This window comes from Panthera uncia, chromosome C2 (genome assembly GCF_023721935.1).
Source record: "Panthera uncia isolate 11264 chromosome C2, Puncia_PCG_1.0, whole genome shotgun sequence".
NCBI classification, from domain to species: Eukaryota; Metazoa; Chordata; class Mammalia; order Carnivora; family Felidae; genus Panthera; species Panthera uncia.
In genome coordinates this window covers 3,689,559-3,710,956 of record NC_064810.1, presented here as the reverse complement: position 1 = coordinate 3,710,956, position 21,398 = coordinate 3,689,559, and positions in this window count along the sequence as shown.

Below are 21,398 nucleotides of genomic sequence, written 5' to 3'. Positions count from 1 at the left end.
TGGCGGCGCGGGCCCGGAGGCCGGGCGGCCGCGCGGGGCGAGCAGGAGGCGATGTGCGGCCGCGGCCCGGGACTGCGCCCCGGCCCCGCACACCTGGGAAATGGGGACGCGGCGCCCGGCGTTCCCGACCGGCGCGTCTGGCAGGTCCCGGGCCGCGGCCGGCGAGCTTCCTCCTCCGCGCGCCGCCCCGGGCGTCCCGCCCGCGGCCCAGCAGTGGCCGGAGGAGGCTCGGGCCGGGGCGGGGCCTGCGGGGCCGGGACCGCCCCTGCGCCCCGGTCGTCCCGACCGCGTCCCCCCCAACGCCCCGCGTCCCGCCCCACCCTCGGCCCCTTAAAGGCCCCGCGGCCCGGCGCCCCGGTCGGGCCCCGCCCAACCACGTGCGCGCGCCGCTCGGCCCTCCGGCGTCCGTCGCGGGCCGTGGCGGGGGCGGGAGGGGCGGGGGCCGGCCTCCCCCCGCGCGGACGTGGCCCCGGCGTGGCGCCGCGACAGCTCGGTGCGCGGGGCTTTCCAGCTGGGTGGACCCCAGGGCCGCCGCGGGGCCGGCCGGCTTGGCTTCCGTGCGCGTGTGTGTGCGCGCCTGTGCGCGTGGAAGGGTGGTTTCTAGGATCACCATCTGCCCAGCGGCAAGACACTGTCTGGCTTTAACGGACTCGGAAAGTCCCCGGAAATCCACGGCTAATCCCTGAAGTCTGGAGGGCCTGGAGCCTGGCCTCACGGGCTGCGTGCTCCTGCCCCAGAAGGTCTCAGAAAAAAATGCCCCAACTTCGTGTGGGTGTGTCGTTGCGAGTTGTGCGCGCGTGTGTGTGTGTGTGTGTGTGTGTGTGCGCACGCGCGCGGCATGCCCCCTGCGCCCCTCACCTGGGAGACTTGGCCCCCATTCGTAGGAAATGCCGCAAAACACTAGCCCCAGATTCTCCAAGGCCGAAGGAAAGGCCTAAATCACGAAGTAGTGAATCGCAGGTATTTTCTGCAGCTGTAGTAGGCGGATTTGACCTTGAACTGGGTTGGCCAGACCCAAGGGCTTAGCCTTGGCTCACCTAGCCAGGGTCAGCCTGGTTGCTGACATCACTGGGGATTCTGGCTCTGGGGTTGCAGGGGAGGGGTCCTCCCTGCTTCCCCCTCAGCCCCTCCCTGCCCCTGCGCTGGGAAAGTAAAGCCTTAGAAGCTGGCTCAGAGGGGAGTCTGCTAAGGAGACAGGCTAGTTTGGCAGATCTGGGATTGGGGCCTAGATCTGGTCCACAGGAGAGTGGCATTTTTGATATTTACTATGCAAGAGCCCTGGGAACAGTAGAGCAAAGAGAACCACGGATGATATGCTAGGTCTGTGCGGGACACCAGGTGTTAAAGACAGGAGTGAGGTGCCTGGCTGGAGGCAGGGGGGTCAGCACAAGGGCATATGAACAAGTGTGTGTGTGCGTGCGCACGCGCGTGTGCATGCAAAGGCCCTGAGGCAGAGAGGACAAGGGGGTGTGAGAGTTGGAGGCAGTCGGGAGGTGGGCGGAAGCTGGAACTGGAGCCCCCCAGTTATGGGTAGTGGATTGTGCCATGGAAAAGAAGCGGCAAGCTGTCTTAATTAAGCACAGAGCGAAAAAAAAAAAAAATGGAATTTTACAAATGTCACTGCCAGCAGATGGTGGAGGTCCGGTCGGAAGGAAGCCGGAGGGGGCAGACAGGCCAGCTAGAAGGTGACCCCAAGCATCCAAGAGAAGGGTTTAAACTAGGCCTAGTGCGTGGCCGGGAGGGAACAGGCCCTTACAGGAGATTATTTCTCGCTTAGAGGCTCCAGGCCAGGAGACACGAGGGTGAGTTTGAAGTTGTGGGCAGGGAGTAGCAGAAGGATGAAGGAGTTTACACCCCAGGGGCCTGACTTTCTTTGAGAAAGAGGAAGGGATTGGGAGGCAGCTGGTCCAGGAGCCCTTGTGGGAAACAGAACAGGAAGCTGGCAGGGAGTGCCCAGGTGAGCTGGGGGCAGGGGGCGGGGAGCCAGCCCTTACTTGGCAGGTCTGATATTAGAAAGAGGAAGCAGAATGATCCTGCGAGCTTTCCGCAAGCTACCTGGCCATTAAACATTCCCCCCGCGGGCCCCTGGGGGTTGGGGGGGAAAGAGCGCTCCTTTAAGAAATCTCTCCTTATGTGGAGGAAACACCGAATTATGTTCTGACCTGTAGCCAGATCCGTGCAATTGAATAATTCGGGTACTGCTGCCCCCTTACCAGCATATCAGGGATAACTCGATACCTGGGGCTCCGCGTCTCCCTGTTCTGGCTGGCTGTGGCCTTGTCCCCGGTTACCAGACGGCCAGTCCGGTGTGACTGGTGGAACCAGTCTCTTTCCTCCACCGCCGTGTCTCCCAGGCGTACTCGCCCACTGGCTCACTTAGAGGCTTGAAACAAACTGTAAACTAACAACCAGCCCTTGGTTTGGAATTTGTCACCCGGTTGTAAGTTTTTACAAAGGGAATGTAAACAGATAGATGCTGACTGACTTCGGTGTAGAAGAGAATTAAGGGGAAATGAGGGGTGGGACGTGGGACGGGCGACCGGGAAAATGCAGGTGGCCAAACCATGCGACAGGAACAGAAACATCTCGGAAACCTGGGAACAGGCCAGTCTCCTTCCGCCTCTGCTCCCAGCCACTGTCCCCCTGCGCCCGGGCCCGTTCATCCCCTGCGTGGAGGACTTGGCCATCAGCACCCCGGCTGGCGATACCCCCCGCTCTCAGCACAGTCCCGTCTCCGCCACCCCGAATCCCTTTAGCCCAAGGAGCCGGGACGCTGCTCTCTGCCCAGAAAGGTCTCTCCTCGCCACCAAACCTTCCAAGATGTGATGGGCTCCAGCAAGCTCCCGGAGCTGGTGTTAACCCCGCCTGAAAGAGCCAGGCTGCTTTGAATGGAGCTTCTGTGAGCGGCTGGGGTGGGGGCGGGGGGCCTCAGGGCGAGGCTGGGGCCCTTGGGTCCCGGCCACCCTTCCCGAGCCAGGCCCTCATACTGCCGCCCCAGGGAGACCGTCTTCACGTGAACCTACAGGACCCACCAGAGACAGCAGCCTACCTGGAACTCTCTAGAAGGCATCACTGTGACCCTCGGACCAGGTGGTCCCACGGTGGCAGGGAGGCAACAGTAAAAGCTGGGTTTTCAAAGTCTACTGAAGAATGTTCTGCTGCTTCTGAGACAGACCACAGGCTGTGGCAGAAAGGGCTCCACTGGTCCCTTTTTTTTTTTTTTTTTCTTCACGTAAAGAACATTTCCAAAATGTAGACACACATGGCCTGCTGGGTGATCCCCATCCAGTCCCTCATTTGGGGGGGACTCTGTGCATCCCAGGAGGGAAGTATTTTGACGTCTTTTCCCGCCAAGCCAGGAGGTTCCTCGATGATGTTACATTTTAAAAAATTAATAAGTGGCATATGTGTTTCCTATCTATAAACAAAGTTACACATGTTAACATTTCAAGTTGTTCGTTGCCATTGAGCCACCTGTCCTTACGGATTTTTGAAAGTGCTTAACCCAAAAAATCAGGATGTATAGACTTATTCCCAAGTATACTTAATCCCAAGTAATTACGCTAAATTTGCAGAAGGGGAAAGGAGGAGGTCCTGGGAGTTGTAGTTTGTCTGTAACTTGGTAGAGAAGTTCCTTCTTCAGTTTGCACGGTTGCGATCACCTCTTGAATCATCGCGTGTGCTCGGACGGCCGCAGCCGGGGCCGTGGGCGACCCCGAACCGAGTTTAAACTCGGACAGACGACCCCGGATTACAAACGTGCAGTTTCCTCCAGGGGTGCTGCACGGAAGACATTCCCAGAATTCCCTCTCGGCAAAATGCCTTCGAGATTTGGCTCCAGGGGCCTGGGCAGTGGGGTCTGAGGGGACATCTGGCCGTCTCCTTGGCTACGTTCACAGGGCCCCGGTCATTTCCACAATCCGGAGGCTCGGGGTGTCTCAGGCTGGCTTCCAGTCTTGCCGCGGTGGCTACGGGGCACCTGTGAACCCTGTCAAAGGTGCCTCAGTGGGTTAAGGGTCTCTTGATTTTGACTCAGGTCACGATCTCACCGTTCACGAGTTTGAGCCCTGTGCCGGGCTCTGTGCTGACAGCATGGAGCCTGCTTGGGATCCTCTCTGTCTCTCTCTCTGTCTCAAAATAAATATATAGACATTGAAGGTGGCCCACGGCCAGAGTCAGGCTCTGTGCCAGACAAGGCTTCCCTCTCTGTTTGACCTTGACTTCTCCTTCCTCCCCATTCATAGGACTGGCTGACGAGCTTCATCCTGGCGCGTGACCCCTTCTCTGGGGGGAGGGCAACGGTCCTGGCAGGTGCACTAACTCCCGCAGCACAGCACGGAAGGGCTGGGAGCCACCCCCCGGCGGGAGTGACTGCCACAGAATCGGCCCCGGCCTCACTGCACGACCCCGTGGTGGGGGTCCCTTTGATGCCCTGCGTGTGGCCGGGCGGCTGGTGGACAGACGCCGTAGCTGGCGCTCGGCTGGACGGGCTCACTTCGTTTTCAGGGCAACGCGCAGAGGACGGCCTCATCCCGTTTTCAGAGTGAGGAAGCTGAGTTCAGAGAGGCTGAGTCACTTACCCAAGGCCACACAGTGAGAAAGGGGCAGAGCCAGAGTCTGACCCTAGGGAGTATCCGCCCCAGAGCCTGTGCTCTTTCCCTCCGCATGCTACGAAAAGAGGAAAACGTTAGAGGCTGGAAAGGAAGGGGTCCCGTTTCTCGAGTGCTTGGGCACAGATACGTCCAAAGAAGATGAATTGCCTTTTGTGCTCTGAAGTCCAGGGGACACGGACTCTTTCAAAACCAGAGGGGAAGGAAGTTCATCGAGGGTTCATTCGAGGGACTCACAGGGAGCTTCTGCTCTGGCCCGGGCCCTTCCTGGGGAAGACAGATTCCTGTCGCAGAGCCTGCCACAGTGGCCGGGTAACCAGATCACCGTCCCGCAGATGCCCACCAAGGAGGGTCCGAGGGGCCATCCCCCCCACCAGCAGGGCCTTCGGGGCCCCCCACCTCCCACCCTGAGGGTGAGCTGTCAACAGGATGTACCCTCAAATCCCAGCCTGGCGATGGACCCGTCGAAGAGCCTGAGTCATGCCGCCCTGCAGGGAGGCGGGGTGGGGAGGGCTCGGGGCCAGAGGCAGGGCTTGGCCGCCTACTGTGGGCCAGCCGGCCTGCCAGGAGCCTGCCCTGGGCCACCCTGATGAATGCGGTGCCTGCAATTCTGCGCCCACGCCGGGTGGATGCAGGAATGTGACCCAGATGGCAGGCCGCATCCCTGCCAGGTGGCCCAGTTAAGCCTCCTGCACGATTGCCCGACAGCAAGGTGACAGGGCAGCTGTGCGTGCACGCGAGGCCGGGACCTAACTGAGGCACGAGAGGTTCGACCTTGCGTTTTTAAAAACTCTCTGGTACGCTGAAAAGGTCCTTCTGAGGAGGCAGTCACCTGAACTGTGTGTTCTTCTTCACTCACCCCGTTGGAGAGTCACATACATCTGCCGTATAGACGTCGGGTTCCTAGGGGCTCCTCAGGTGGCAGTGGAGCCTGGCGAGAGGACGGGCTGGAAGAGAGAGAAGAAGGCACTGAGGACAGAGACCCACCCCCCGCCCCTTGTTGGGACTTTGCTGTGGCCTGGCCTGCATCAGAGGCCCCAGCAGAGTGTGGTTGCCATGGGGCCCTCCTGCTGGGGTCAGCCCCCTGGGCCACACCAACGAATCTGTGCTGCTCCTAGCTTCTCAGAACCTGCCCCATCCACCCCTGCAATCCCCCTGGTGTTGCCGTCCCGAGTGCTGACTCGGGAACGACACCGGCTTGATCCAGGGGATGGCTCAGCTAGAGAAGGGCATGCTCAGAGCCGGTCAGCCGGGCCCCACAGGCCGGAGGAAGGGCTCAGCCACCCGATGTGGGACTCTGGAAGTCTCCTCCTGCAAATGTAATTAATGTCTTAATTAATTACATTTAATTAATTAAATGGTGGGGGCATAAGGATAGAGTCAACTAAATATCTGGAGAGGTGGGGTGGCTCAGTCGCTTAAGCATCCGACTTTGGCTCGGGTCATGATCTCACGGTTCGTGGGTTCGAGCCCCGTGTTGGGCTCTGTGCTGACAGCTTGGAGCCTGGAGCCTGCCTCGGATTCTGTGTCTCCCTCTCTCTCTGACCCTCCCCCACTCGTGATCTGTCTCTCAAAAATAAATAAATGTTAAAAAAATTTTTAAAAATATCTGGAGGGGTATTTCACCTCTTTGAGAGTTAAAGGACACCCCATCAAAGCACTTTTTTTTGTTTGTTTTTTAAAAGTACTTTTAAATGTTTATTAGTTTTTGAGAGAGAGAGAGAGTGTGTGTATGCACAAGCAGGTAAGGGGCAATAAGAGACAGAGGGGGAGACACAGAATCAGAAGTAGGCTCCAGGCTCCGAGCTGTCAGCACAGAGCCCGACGCGGGGCTCGAACCTATGACCAGTGAGATCATGACCCGAGCCAAAGTCGGATGCTTAACCGACTGAGCCACCCAAGTGCCTCTAAAGGGCCTTTCAAACATCCCAGGAGCACCTGTTCACTTACAAAGTCATTCACGTGCTCATCACAAACGACGACTGGCCCAAATAACCCAATAGGACAAAGCGAGCAATTTTGCTGGTCTGGAAAATCCTTCAGCGTGGGCACAACCAATCCAGCGATTACAGGGGGCAAGCGTGAATGCCTTCCGTGTGCGTGCACTTTACAGTAATTCCTGTAATAAGCAACCCACCGGGGACAAGGTGGCCCGAGGGTGCCGGAGACAGACCTGGAATCCGCGCGTTCCCTGCCATGATCCTACGCCGCGCAGCACGTCGGCACGAGCCTGCAGAGTCAGAGAGCAAGTCTTCACCCGGATTTGTCGCCGTGTCTCATTTCTCAGTGATTCTGATGGAGTCATCGTCACCCCCACCCAGTGCGAGGTGTAACTGTACCCGTGCACCCCTGGGGTCACCGCACCCATTCTCTCGGCGCCTGGTTTCCCGAGGTGGGGGGTACCAGCTCCGTCTTGGGGACCCCATCCTTGTCGCTGAGTTGGGAGGGGGAGGACCCAGCAAGGCAGGGGGATGCCACCTGCGGGCCCCAGAGTCCCTTCCGGCTCTGCCTCCCCGTCCGGTCCAATCCGACCTTCCCTAGGTTGAGGGGGCCACAGACATGAAGCCAGGAACTCTCTGGAGGGAAGCAGCCCAGCCTGAGTCCTCGGGGCTCTTCCCCAGGTGACAGAAAGAAGGTGGCTGCTGGGTCCCGGGGTGGGGGGCGGTGACAGCAAAAGGTCCCCCTTTAGCCCTCCCCTTTCTGTGTGTTCAAGCACCCAAGGATCCTTCCTGGACACGTTCCAGATTATCCACACGGGTATCGTCTGAACTGCATGCTTCTGTGTCCGCGAAGATGGGGGACGAACCCCGCCCCCACACCTGTCGGGCCCACATGCCGTGGGGTTCACGCCAGCAGCCTTGCTAACGCGCACTCGATCTTGGATCTTCGCTGGAGAACAGCAGCAGGTGCAGGGCCTCCCCGAGGGAACAGGAGTTAGTGCAGGATGGTTTCCAGGGGCTCACGTCCCATTGTTCCCAGGCAGGACAGAGCGGTGCAGGCTGGCTGGTCTTTGTCACCGCGGAGCAGGACGTCCGAAGCCAGGGGCCAGCAGGTGAAACACCAAGCGGGTGGAAATGAGACCCCCACATTGTACAGACCCCTTCGAAAGGCACTAGAGAAGGGAATGTTCCAGGGGTAAAGGGGGGTGTCAAGGAAGCTGGTCCTTGCTGACACCAGCTGCACGACCTCGGAAAGTCCAGGCCAATATTTGTATGAAGGGGGTAGCAGGCTGGGAACACCCAGGGCTCCCGCAGAAGTCCCCCTGCAGGGCGATAGCATTCACTGTTACCCCGGAAGCCCCTTGGCCACACTGCTTCGTGGGACACGGATGCCAGGCTGCCCAATCTCCAGGGGAAGCCGGCAGATGAAGCCACCTAGGGTCTTGTCAAAAATCACAGCCCCCCAGTGGTGTCACTTTGGCCAAGTCCCCGAGCCAGGACTTTACACATAACCTAACTGTGGGTCCAGCCTCCCACAGAAATGTAGTCTCAACCTGGGAGTCAGGAATTTTCTGGTGGGCACAGATGGGGTGACCGGTCTCCTGGACCTTCTCCATTGCCCCCACCCCAGGAAGAGGAGGGGATCTGCGGGATCAACCCCCACCCACCCAGGGAAGGTGACCCGGCCTGAAGCAACCCTTCCTTTCTTTTGCTAATAACTTCCTTGTCCCACCCTCCTTCCTACAAAAACCTTCCATTTTGTTGGAACTCGAGCCCCCTGTGCTCACTGGATGGGGCGCTGCCCCATTCACGAGTGGCTTAATAAAGCCCGTCAGATCTTCAAATTACTCGCTTGCATTTTTTTAACAGTCTTAGCCAATACAACTGAGTTCAGACAAATCAATAAGTAAAAATAAAGGGAATTAAAGGGAATTAAAAATGTGCAATTTTTGGATTTAGCCCGCAACGTGCCATGACACGGTCCAATTGGACAGGACTGCCCCTGGTAGGGGCCCGAAGTCCAGAAAGTTCCGGAACTCCCCGAGAGCCCCCTGGTTATTACGGACACCGCTAGGGCTAACACGTGTGTGGTGCATACTGCTCACAATCCCTCCTGAGCTGGGAGCAGCCTTTGTAAAGAAAAAAAAAGGCCACCCTGCAGCTCAGCGTCCTTCTTGACGATTCTCTAAGGCCTCAGTCCCATCAGAGGGGCCTTTGGAAATCATCTGGCATTTAGTCCAAGCAGTTGTAGAGGGCCAGGTGACATTACTTGCTGCAGTAATAAAACTGTGCATATTCACTAAAAAACATCATGGCTCCTCTGTGATGACGTCTTTTTGGGGTGACAGTGGGGCTCGTGGGGTCCGGAGCCAACGGCCGAGAAAGAATTCTTGAAGTTGTCTTTGGCGCAAAAAGGTCGTCTTATTGAAGCCCTGAGACAGGACCCATGGCAGGAAGAGCTGCCCCGGGAGCAGGAGCGGAGACTGGTTTTATACCAGGGGTCGGGGGAGGTAAAGGCCAGAGGAAGTTTCCAGTGAGATTTTCCTATGCTAAAGAAGACTTCCAGGATCCTGGAGGCCTAGCTATTTTCAAACTGGGGTTGTTTGCCCTCTAGCAAAGCATTAGCAGCAAGACAGTAGAGAGTTCCTGGAGAGACCTTTTACTCTGGGCCTCAAGTAGTTGTCCATGGGCTGCAGGTTAGAAGGAAATTTAATTTGATCTGCCATTTCCTTCTGCCTTTGTTTCCCACGTCACCATGGAGGGGTGATGTTGGGGCTCCAGGAAACGGAGTCTATAGGTTTCTGGAGATTAGCTATTGATAAGATTGCCTTTTTCTGGTGATTTACTAAGATATTTGTAAATAGGTGGAGACTCAGGCCGGGTAGGACTGTGATCTCTATCAGTTAACCATTCGTTTCTCCCCTTTCCTTTGTTCTCAGGCAGCCAGGAATGCCTGAGGAATGTCACACACGTCCCACAGTGGAGGGAGGGGGTTGGGGTGGGGGTTCGGCCTGTCAGCATGCCTTAAGCTCCCTCATCACAATGCGGTGGAAAATAAGACGTATCTGGGGACGCCTGGTGGCTCACTTAGTTAAGCGTCCGACTTCGGCTCAGGTCATGGATCTCACGGTTTGTGGGTTTGAGCCCCGCGTAGGACTCTGTGCTGACAGCTGGGAGCCCAGAGCCTGCTTAGGATTCTGTATCTTTCTCTCGCTCTCTCTGCCTCTACCCCGCTCGCACTCGGTCTCTCGAGAATAAAGAAACCTTTTAAAAGAAAAAAAAAAGACATGTCCAGGCCAGGCCTCACCCAGGCCTCCAGCGGGCAGGCTCCAGATGCTGGGGCTGTGTGTGCCCGGCCGTTGGTTCACATGCGCTTATCCACCTGGCTCGGGGAGAAAATGGTCTTTAAAAACAACTATTTTGTCTTAAAATACATTTGATCTAGGAAGTTAACGCAAAACTGAAGGAACGGGAAAAAGACGGTCGGCATGAAGCTCAGTGGGTGCCAGAGATGCGTCTAGTGCGGGAGGGGCAGGCGGGGGGTGGGGCTGTCCTGCTCTGTGTGGGCCGTGATCCTGAGCCCTTCCCCTCCCCCCACCGCCCACCAGCCAGCAGCGCATTGGGGGGGGGGGGGGGGGGGGTGCTCCCGGCCCCTGGGGCATCGCAGGCTGGGGACAAAGCAGACACAGAACTTGTCTCCTCTCTGTCTCTCTCCCCATCTCCATGAGGGTGTCCTCTGGGAGGTCCGGAAACCGGTGGAGGTGAGTGACCCAGATGCCCTCTCCTCACCAAAGCTCCTCCCCCTTCCCAGACAGTGTGGAGTCAGCGACGTACATGCTTCCTGCCGGCGGCGGGTTTGTGACTTACGCACAAGTCTAGGGAGAGGTGGGGAGAGCCAGCCTGCCAACCCCGCAGGTGACAAATGCGAGTCCAAACAGGGGACGTCCAGAAGGCCATTAGAGGAATTGTCCCCGTGCCCAAGGCTGCTGCTCTTGCTGGACTGCCCACGGTACCTGATGACTCTGTCACCACAAGACGGGGAAGGGGGAGCCAGGGAGGACAGGAGGTGCCAGATGAGCCGGGGAGGCGTCCTCTCCTACATCCTGGAGCTCCGGGCACAGCCACCAGACTGCGAGATTCCGCCGACAGGAAACGTCCAGAACAGGCAAGTCCCTGGAGGCCAAGAGCGGATTCCTGGTTGCCGGCGGCTGAGGGGAGAAGGGGGTGAAGACAATGTCCTGGAACTAGATGGTGGTGGTGGTCGTGCCACGCTTTGAGGGTACTCAATGGTTAAGGGGCGCCTGGGTGGCTCCATCAGTTACGGGGTGACTCCTGATTTTGGCTCAGGCCATGAGCTCTCAGGTCATGAGTTCGAGCCCCGTGTTGGGCCCTGCGCTGACAGCGTGGAGCCTGCTTGGGATTCTCTCTCTCCTTCTCTGCCCCTCCCCCACTCACAGTGTGTAAATAAATAAGTAAAAACATTAAAAATGGTTAAAATGGTCACATGTATGTTACGTGCATTTTACCACAGTTTTTAGAAGGGAATCGACTGATTGATTCAAGAAACACTGGGAGGGGCGCCTGGGTGGCTCAGTCGGTTGGGCGTCCGACTTCAGCTCAGGTCATGATCTCGCGGTTTATGAGTTCAAGCCCCGCGTCCGGCTCTGTGCTGACAGCTCAGAGCCTGGAGCCTGCTTCGGATTCTGTGTCTCCCTCTCTCTCTGCCCCTCCCCTGCTCATGCTCTGTCTCTCTCTCTCTCTCTCTCTCTCTCTCTCTCTGTCAAAAATAAATAAACACTAAAAAAAATAAATTTAACAAACACCGGGAAGAGGTCCCCTGAGTTCACATTAATGGTACAGCTTCTGCTCTTAATAAGGCCCAATATAAAGATGATTCACTTGAAGAACATTCCTGGTTTTTTGAAAACCATGGAAGACTTTGGTATTTGACAAGAAGCCTTCTGGTATGTGTGTAATACCCCCCCACATATGCATTCATACACACACATACATATACACACACATACAAACACACACACACACACATTCATACATACACGTACACACATATACGCATATACACGACAACAGAGACACATACAGACACACATAACACAAATACACACATACACGCACATACACACACTCTCCGCTGGGTCAGCTCCCAGGTGAACCTATTACACGACCGGGTCAGGCGTCCACGGGCTGCTTCCTGCTGCCTCTGGGCTCAGAATGAAATCAAGCTGGCCCATCTCACAGGTTTGTTCCCCACTGGTTTCGGATCGGTCCTTGGGTTTTCCATCATTCTGGTCGATATTTCATTTACTTTGGTAACATCCTTGTAAGAGGGGACTACATCAAGAGGTTTGCCTATAGACCAAAGTGTTTGCATTATCGTGAAAAATACAATCAGATCAGTGCAGATGTTTGCTGGTGAAGGGGGTGCCCGGGGCCCTTCTCACTTGGCACTCGGTGTCCTAGAGTCTCAGGGGTCACACTGTGCTGACGACTCTCTTGTCGTCCGGGGTGAGGAAGGGGGTGCGTGGGGCACTGGCCGGGGCTACGAGGGCCGTGCTATGACAGCCACCTCCAAAATAAGACGCCTGAAAGTATTTTTAATTTTAAGGTTTCATTTCATAGGTTCTTATTTCCAGCTTTTTAGGAGGGAAAAAGCCAGTGTTGGCTCCCTTTCCTCTTTTCCCAGCGGCATCTGGTCATTTTCCGGCCTACTGCCTTCCCCTTCTCTCTGCTTCCATCCAAGCGGTCACCCCAGCACGGGCCACCCCAGCACGGGCCACCCCAGCACGGGCCACCCCAGCACGGGCCGAAATGCGCCTCCTCACACACGGCCGCCGGCAAACAAGTTCTAGAATTTCGGCCTGTTCTAACTTCCCACCCAACGCACGGAGTAGTTTCACAGAGTCCTTTCTCTGTCCTGCTCCCCACTAAGTGTTTCCTCCTTTTTAATTCTGGCCTCGCTCCTCATCTCTTCGATAGCCTTCCGCCTTTGTTTTATGTGCAGATTTGATCAATGTTAGCATGACTTCCAGGCCTTGGTTCAAGAAATGGGTGTCAAGCCCTGGGTGAGGCACGGGAGAGAGGGTGCAGGGGGGTCAGCCAGGAACGGCCCAGGGCCTCCTGGGTCTTGGTTCTCGAGGCTGGCTCAGCAAATGCCTGTGGGGCTTGGAGCTCTGTGCTCTGTGTATATAGTCCCTGCTCTGGGCCGCACCTCCTGTCCTTGTGACCTACATCTTCCCTCAGCCCTGCTCTGGCACCCAGCTGTGGCCAGGGAGAGGGTGGCCGCCCTGTGCCCCAGTGGCACCAAGGATCTCTGGCCTGGGTTCTCTGTCACCTCCATAGGGACTGGCACAACCTTCTGCAACACGGGCAAGTCTTGAGACGCCAGGACGTGAAGATGCGCTCGGCGAGAAGACGAAGGCAAATTCTTGCTCCTTGGTGCCCTCAGCCACGGGTCCGGAACCAGAGACGTTCACGGGCCGTTCACGGGTTTTAGGGAACTGGCTGGCTTTGAGTCTTTGCCGCTTGCTCAGTTTTTCGCAAACCACCTGCTTAATGATCCCGTGTAAAATGTGGTCGGGGGTCAATGTCCGCATTCCCGGATTACTTTAGGATCTCGGAGGGAGGGGGACCCCCGAAAATAGCACCCTCTTGCTCACAGGGTTGCTGAATCCGCTGGGGGTGGAGTAATGAGCAAGCCAGGCTGTCACCACGGGCCCCTGGGAGCGGAGTGGAGGACTGGGCCGGAGGCCCGTCGGCTGGGATGGCGTGTTAATGCGGAGCCCCCAGATCAGGTGGATCCGGGCACCAGAACACAGGCAGGGCTGAGGGGGGAGGGGGTTGTCTCCTGCAGGCGGGTTCTTCCTAATCGTCCTGCCTGTTGCTCCGATTTGCCCGCCAGAGAGCCACACGCCCTTCCCGGGAGGCCAGGGCTCACAGAAACGGGCCTGGGACGGACAGCCGCTTGCCCACTGCACGCCCGTGTCCGCTCACTCAGCCCGGGGACAGTGATCCTGTGGTCACAGCCACAAGGTCTTTGTGCCCGAAGCGCTAACCCGGATGAATCCGAAGGCGGTCCTGCCCTGCTGCTCCAACACTCCCCAACCAGTCCCACTGTTCCCACTTTGTTCCATGAGGGGAGGAGAAGCAAAGCCAGATAGAGATGGGGCCCCCAGGGCGGAGGGGAGGGCTGCTCCCCTGAGCCGTTCCATCTGGGGTCCCAGAAGGCTCTTCCGTCCCCAGCTGCCTGGAGGGCCTGGGGCTCTGCTGAGCCTTCCTGGAGAGGAGAGTGGGTCTCTGGGCTCCTCACCCCGTCATCACCCTCTGCTTCTCCGGGGCAGGGGTGGCCGCGCCCACAGAGCTCGCCGGCCCTGAGCCCCCGCCACCAGCTCCGACTGCGCTCCTGCTTTTGGCTGACCTCTCCTCCTCTCTTTGCAATATTATATATTTTTAAGTAGCTTCCCAAACGCCTTGAGCCAGCTCTCTCATTTGCAGAACAGCAGCGAATTCTACACAACTTCTCATCATCTGAAGAGGCGACTGGGGACTTAACCCGTGTTTTTCGAGTCTGCCTGAGAATCAGGGGGTGCTGGCTAAACTCGCAGGTGCCCAGGCTCTCCTGGAGGCTGATCTGGCTGATGCTTGGGGCGCGGCCCCGGGTCAGACCCCAGCCTCGCCTGGCAGGGAGGCTGTTCTAACAAGAACAAGATCGCAGAATCCTGGGCCCCTCCCAGACCTCGGAAAGCGGGGCGCAGTTTCACACGGTGCCCGCGTGATTTGCACTCACATTAAAGTGTGCGAGGCGCTGCTCCCAATCAGCTGTTCGCGACCTTGGTGGCACCGTAGAATTGACTGGAATCGGGGCTCACCCCCAGAAATTCTGCGGTGGGGCCTCTGGCTTGGAGGTGTTGTGTTTACTGTTTGAACATCCACTGAAGTATGACGTATCAGATCAGATCACCAGTGGGCCACACCCATGGAACCCAGATCAAGAATCTAAAGGTGACCCACAGACTCCCTGGGTCACTACCCCTCACCCCCTCCAAAGATAGCCAGATAATGATTTCGTCTCCTTCTTCTTTTTTAATGTTTATGTATTTATTTTGAGAGACAGACAGAGAGGGAGAGACAGAATTCCAAGCAGGGTCCACGCTGTCAGCGCAGAGCCCGACGTGGGGCTCGATCCCATGAACCGTGAGATCATGACCTGAGCTGAAGTCAAGAGGCGGACGCTTAACTGACCGAGCCACCCAGGTGCCCCTCAGATAATGACTTCTAACAGCGTAGCTTTGGCCGGTTTCTTTACATAAGCGGGCCGTACGGCCCGTGTGCACAGGGGGTTGCCGCGTCCTCGTGGCTGCCGACGCCCTGTGCGTGAACACACCCCTGTCTCCGTCCTGCTGCTCACGGGGGTCCCGTTGTTTCCCCTTTGGGACAATGTGTTTCTCCACAGTTCCTGTGATTTTAACACAGAGCCGGGTCTCAGAGCCACTGGCCCCTCGTGGTCCCCAGATGCCGCTACCACACCTGTCAGAGAGCAGCGGGCACCTTTGCGACGACAGAGCCTTCCCCGTTCCCACGGGCAGCACCTTCGGGGCCCACGGGGTCACTGCTGTCAGCTGTCCTTTCTTGTAATCTCCGCGTCCGGCTGCCTAAGGATGACACGTGGTCATTTCTAGAAGCCTCTGTGCTCTCCCAGGACATCAGGAGCTCTGATAAACTTTAACGTCCAACCTTATTTTCTTTCAGCAAAGCGCTCCGGTGAACAACGGCGTGGCCTTAACACCCACGAGTCTTCAAACACGGCAGGTGGAAAGGCTGCCATGTGACTTCTGCCCTGCCTTCCTGCTCCAGGCAGGTGGATGGCTCAGGATGGAGGTTGGGCCCCAGGGCTAAGGACAGGAGTGCGAGAAGGGGTCACTTGCCCGGGCTCCAAATACTCAGTGGTGAACACGAATACGATTTTAATGCGATTATTTTAAAAATCTAAATTAATGCAAAAAAATTCTTGAGGAACAAAATATCAACATTTATTTATTTTTTAATGTTTAGTTTTAAGAGAGAGAGAGAGAGGGGAGGGGCAGACAGAGAGGAAGACACAGAATCCAAAACAGGCTCCAGGCTCTGTCAGCACAGAGCTGGACACGGGGCTCGAACTCACGGACTGCGAGATCATGACCTGAGCCGAAGCCGGACGCTCAACCGACTGAGCCACCCAGGAGCCCCTATAACATTATTTTAAATTTAAGTTTTTACTAACACTGTAAACAGACTTCATTGTAATCATCATTAGTACTTTCAAGATCTACCTCTTTGCTTATCTTATTTTCAGTTCAGATAACTGCTGTGTCTAGCAATTTCTTTTGACCAAGTGATGATCCCAAATGATTTAATAAATTAGTATAAAATAAATTATGAGATTAATATTAGATATTATTTCAGTATTAAATAACATTGAACGTCAAATATTTTAACAACATTGAAATTACCTAAAATTGTCACTGGATCAAGGGAAAGCACGACACGTGGCAATTCTCTCATTAACATGAAATATCATTGTTATCAGGGGTGCCCGGGTGGCTCAGTTGGTTAAGTGTCAACCGACTCTCCATCTCGAGGTTGTGAGTTCAAGCCCCGCATTGGGCTCTGCCGTAGGCGCGAAGCCTACTTAAAGAAAATATTGCTATCAAATATTAAAAGTAAACAGTATGAAACATTTAGTGTTTTCATAACATTAAGTTCTTTGAGAATTGTCACTTCGCTGCCTGGGGTCTGGCGTCTTGAGGACTGTGGGCTCCTATATTTTGTCTGGTGTTTTAGGTGGGAAGGCAAACCGGGTTCCTCGTCGGCAGAAGTGGCACCTGGTGGGATCCGCTTCCCGGTTCACAGACCCGTCTTTGTGCCGCGTCCTCGCGTGGCGGGAACGGCAAGGGCGCTCTCTGGGGTCTCTTGCTCGAGGTCCCTGATCCCCTTCACGAGGGCTCTGCCCTCGCGACCTACTACTCACCTTCCACAGTCTCCACCTGCAAACACATCACATTAGGGACTAGATCTCGACATAAGAATTGGGGGAGGACACAACACTCAGTCCGTTCATTGGGTTGTTTTATTTCAAATCATTTCTGTTTCTCTTCTAGAAGTTTCCAGTTGTTTCTTTTCTCAAGTCTGCCTGTTCACTGCTGATAACGTTGAGTTATTTCTCATCGTACCCTTTCACTTTTTTTTCTTTCCGTGTTTCATAAATACGCGCCGTGCGCCTGGCAGCTGTTAACGCCTGCTGCTCTCGGTGCTCTGACTCTGGTGTTTCTGCCACCCTCGCGCATCGGCTCTGTGTCCTTACGTGTCCACTGTGACCTCGGGGCTGGAGCTGTTAGACTCATGCACGCCTCCACTTGGGGTGATTTCATACAGAGAGGACTGTTGTCTGACTCAGGTGTGCTTTTTCAATTTATTCAGTGTTTGTTTATTTTTTAAACATTTTCATTTATTTTTGAGAGAGACAGAGAGAGAGAGCCAGAGAGAGACAGAGCATGAGCGGGGGAGGGGCAGAGAGAGAGGGAGACACAGAATCGGACGCAGGCTCCAGGCTCTGAGCGGTCAGCACAGAGCCCGACGCGGGGCTCGAACTCACAAACTGCGAGTTCATGACCTGAGACGAAACCAAGAGTCGGACGCTCCACCGTCCGAGCCTGATTCAGTTGTGAGCCAGAGGTGGCAGGGACTTGAAATCATGTGTTGGGGTCCCCCAGGCCACACCTCAGACTTGGTGATTTGCTGGGACTCACAGGACTTGGGACATAGTCATTCTCGTGGGTATGATTCATTGCAGTGTAAGGACACAAAGCAAACTCGGTCCGGGGAAAAGGTGCATGAGCTGGAACCTGGAGGAAGCCAGGATCAGGCTTCCAGGAGCCCGCCCGGCGGAGTCGCGCCGGGGTGTGCTAAGTTCCTTCAGCAACAATTGGTGACAGCACACGTGCGTTACTGTTTGCCAGGCCAGCTCACTGGAGACTTGGTGCCCGTGTTTCTACTGGGGGCTGGTCACGTAAGCACCTGCTGCCTAGCAGGCAGCGAAATTCCAGACTCCCACATAGAGACCAGGTGTTCAGCACAAACCCCATCATCTGTACAAACAGTTTAGGCGTGGGGAGCTACATCAGGGAAGAGTGAGAGAGAACTCGCCCCAAATCCACATTCCCAGACACCGGCCAAGGGCCAACCTTGCAAACTTTGTTGATTTTTTTTTTTTTGAGTCTTTTAAATTTAATTACATTAATTTATTTATTTTGAGAGAGAGCGAGAGAGAGAGAGAGAGAGAGAACAAGCAGGGGAGGGGCAGAGAGAGAGGGAGACAGAGAATCCCAGGCAGGCTCTGCACTATCAGCAGAGAGCCTGATGTGGGGCTCAAACCCACCAACTGTGAGATCATGGCCTGAGCCGAAATCAAGAACACGTTTCCGCACACTCCCATCAGCCCCCTGCCCCACAGGGTCAGGCTCTCCCCCCTCCTCACTGTCCCAGAGCCTACTGTTCCTGGACAGTGATGCCAGGACGTCCACCCTCGGGCAACCTGACTCCTGTCCAGCTTTTGAGTTTTGTGTGCTTCTCAGGGGTGGGCTGGGAAGGGGACTTGGAAAACACCCCTATTTCTTGTGGGTCTGGCAATTCGTTAGAAAGCGAACCTTCTTGAGAATCCAGTGCCTCCCAAGTGGGAAACTCCTCAGAGCACCTAATTCATCATGTATCAGAAATGAAAGTACCTTATTTTTAAAATAATTTTTTTAAATATTCATTTGAGAGAGAGAGAGTGAGTTCATGAGTGGGAGAAAGACAGAGAGAGAGGGAGAAAGGGAGAGAGAATCCAAAGCAGCCTCTATGCTGCCAGCACAGGAACCATGAGATCATGACATGAGCCAAAACCAAGAGTCAGACACTCAACTGACTGAGCCACCCAGGTGCCCCTTAATATATATATATATATATATATATATATATATATATATATATATCCCAATAAGAATTCCTAATTTTGGTTATCAGGTTAAAAATAAACATAAATGTTGGGAGGTTGCCATGCACTGAATAATGCACAGAAACTTTGGAAACCCAAGCTTCCATTGGTCTACCTGGGGACCTGCTTCTGGCTGCCTGACACAGTGTGGCCTCCCTTGTTCCTTTAACGAGGGCCGACTTGTCCATTAGGCACAGTGTTTAGGGCTTATGGTACTTTCAGGGAACCACAAAAATGTTTTTTAGGGACCACAAAAAGGAAAAAGTTTCCAAGTTGTATGAATTATAAGACTCTTCCTGAGCTCTGGTAACTTTCAACCATAACTCTTTGGACCAATCAAAATCAGTTTCCATGGAATTAGCTTCACCCCCTGCATTGTGTAAAGCCTTTCCTTAGCAGCAGGCTACAGTCTTTTCCAACCACTCAGTCTGACAAATTGGGAAAAGTTCCCTGGATGTTTCTAGAATTATGTGGGCAGACAGGGGCTAGAAGCGGAGCGCAGCCCTTCTTAGAGAGCCAACAACACTTGGTATAAATTATTTTATTTTCAGTGAAAGGGCCAGTAGGGTGTTTTGTACTTTTTCCTTTTCCTTTACTGAGAAATCAGACAAAAATAACAACAAACATTACATACTATTCAATAATCTATCTTTGGTCTTTGAATTTGTGAACAGAAACTGGTTCTTAATAAACTCTATGATCTCAACTTGGAGATCCAACTTTAATGCCTGTGAAAATATCCTTTTCATCACTGAGATCATTAGGACCAAACCTCTGCTTTCCTACACACAAAATTTCTATTTCTAGTGGTACAAATTAAGATTTCGTCCTGACTTTCTAATGTCGTTATCTCATGGTACTGAGGTGAACATAGGCTTCGGGGAACCTGACTAAGGGTGAGTTGAGGAGGGGATAAATTTAGTTTTCATTTAGTGAGATCTCTATGTGATTTTTTTGGGTCAAGTTTGAGAAAATCTCAATTGAGTTCCTTTATGCTTGGACTTTGGAAAAATTTCCCACAGGCAAGATTTTGGAGTACAGGCACGGACATCAAGGGCTAGATGCTTTAGGACACATTAGCAAACCTATTGATTTTAAACTAATAAGCTTCAGTTCTACTTCTGACCAAAATGGAGGAACAGTGGCTGGATTTACCAGCCTCCATGAAACAACTAAATTCCAGACAAAATTTGTGAAAGAACGGTTTGGAAAACATTGCACATTGGACGACAAAGAACAGTGACCACTGAGAGATGAGAAAGAAATGAGGTAAACCAGCAGTCCCCATACTGAGCTGGAGCTGGGAGTCCAGGAAAGACAGTGGCCAGGGCTTCAAGAGTAGGGTACCAGGGAGGAGAGAGCTGCACGGAGAGAGGCCTCTTGACTCCTTAGTCAGGTACCAATCAATACATGCATGTGAAGGAACTTCCTGAGACTGGGGAGAGGATACCCTGAAAAGATTGCAGGGAACCATCCCTAGAGCTCACACAGTGCTTAAAATAATTTATGGGACGTTGGGTAGAAGGAGTGTGCTTCCCTCGGTAGTGGAGCAAAGTTAGCCCTATATCAAATGCTGCTCCAATCCCACTTAACACAGTTTAAAAGCAAAATCTAAAAGGATAGAACTGTTTCTAAGTAAGCTAATTATATCTCCTAAACAAAGCGCTAGAACATTTATAGGAATACAAAAATACCCAGCACTCAACAAGTTAAAATTCACAATGTCTGGTATCCAACAAAAAATTACCAGATATGCCAAGAAGCAAGAAAATGTTACCCAGAATCAGGAGGAAAAGAAATAAATTGAAGCCAACCCAGAAATAGAACAGATGATAGAATTAGTATATAAGGACATTTTGAAAAGTTGTTATAACTGTATTCCATATGTTCAAGAAGTTAGAGGAAAGATGGAACCCAGTAAGTATAGACACAGAAGATATAAATAAGACCCAAATCAAACTTCTAGAGATGAAAACTACATCAGCTGGTCAATTGCAGATTAGACTTTGCAGGAAAAAAATTAGTGAATTAGAAGTATAGCAATAGAAAATAGCCAAAATGAAACAGAGCGGGGGGGGGGGGGGGGGGGGGAGAGGGGAGAAAAATTCAGTAGAGCAACAGTGATTTATGAGATGATTTCAAGTGGCCTAATAAATGTGTGATTGGAGTCCCGAAAGGAGAGGAAAGAGAGGGTAGGAAAGAAAGAAATAAAATTGAAAAAATAATGGTTGAAAAAATTCCAAATCTGATAAAAGCTATGAATTCAAACATCTAAGAAATTAAATGAACCCAGGTGTATATGGGTACACACACACACCATAAAAATTACACCATAGTACATCATAATCAGATTGTATAAAATTGGTAATAAGGAGAAAACATTTTTTTAAAGTTTATTTATTTTCAGAGAGAGCAACAGAGCACGTGAGTTGAGGGGCGCAGGCAGAGAGAGAATCCCAAGTGGGGCTCAAACGCACAAACCATGAGATCATGACCTGAGCTGAAATCAAGAGTCAGATGCTTAATCAACTGAACCATCCAGGCGCCCCAAGGAGAAAAATTCTACAACAGCCAGAGTAAAAATGATACCTTTTGTATAAGGGAAAAAAGACAAGGACTGAAGATTTATTGTTGGAAACAATTCAAGTTGAAACAGTGAAGCAACATCTTTAAAGTACTAAAAGAAAGAATTATCCATCTAGAATTCTATACCTAGCAAAACTATCTCTCAGGATTGGCAACATAAAGACTATAGCATACATAAGCAGAAAAAATTCAGCAGCAGTAGACCTACACTACAGGAAATACTGATGTTAATGT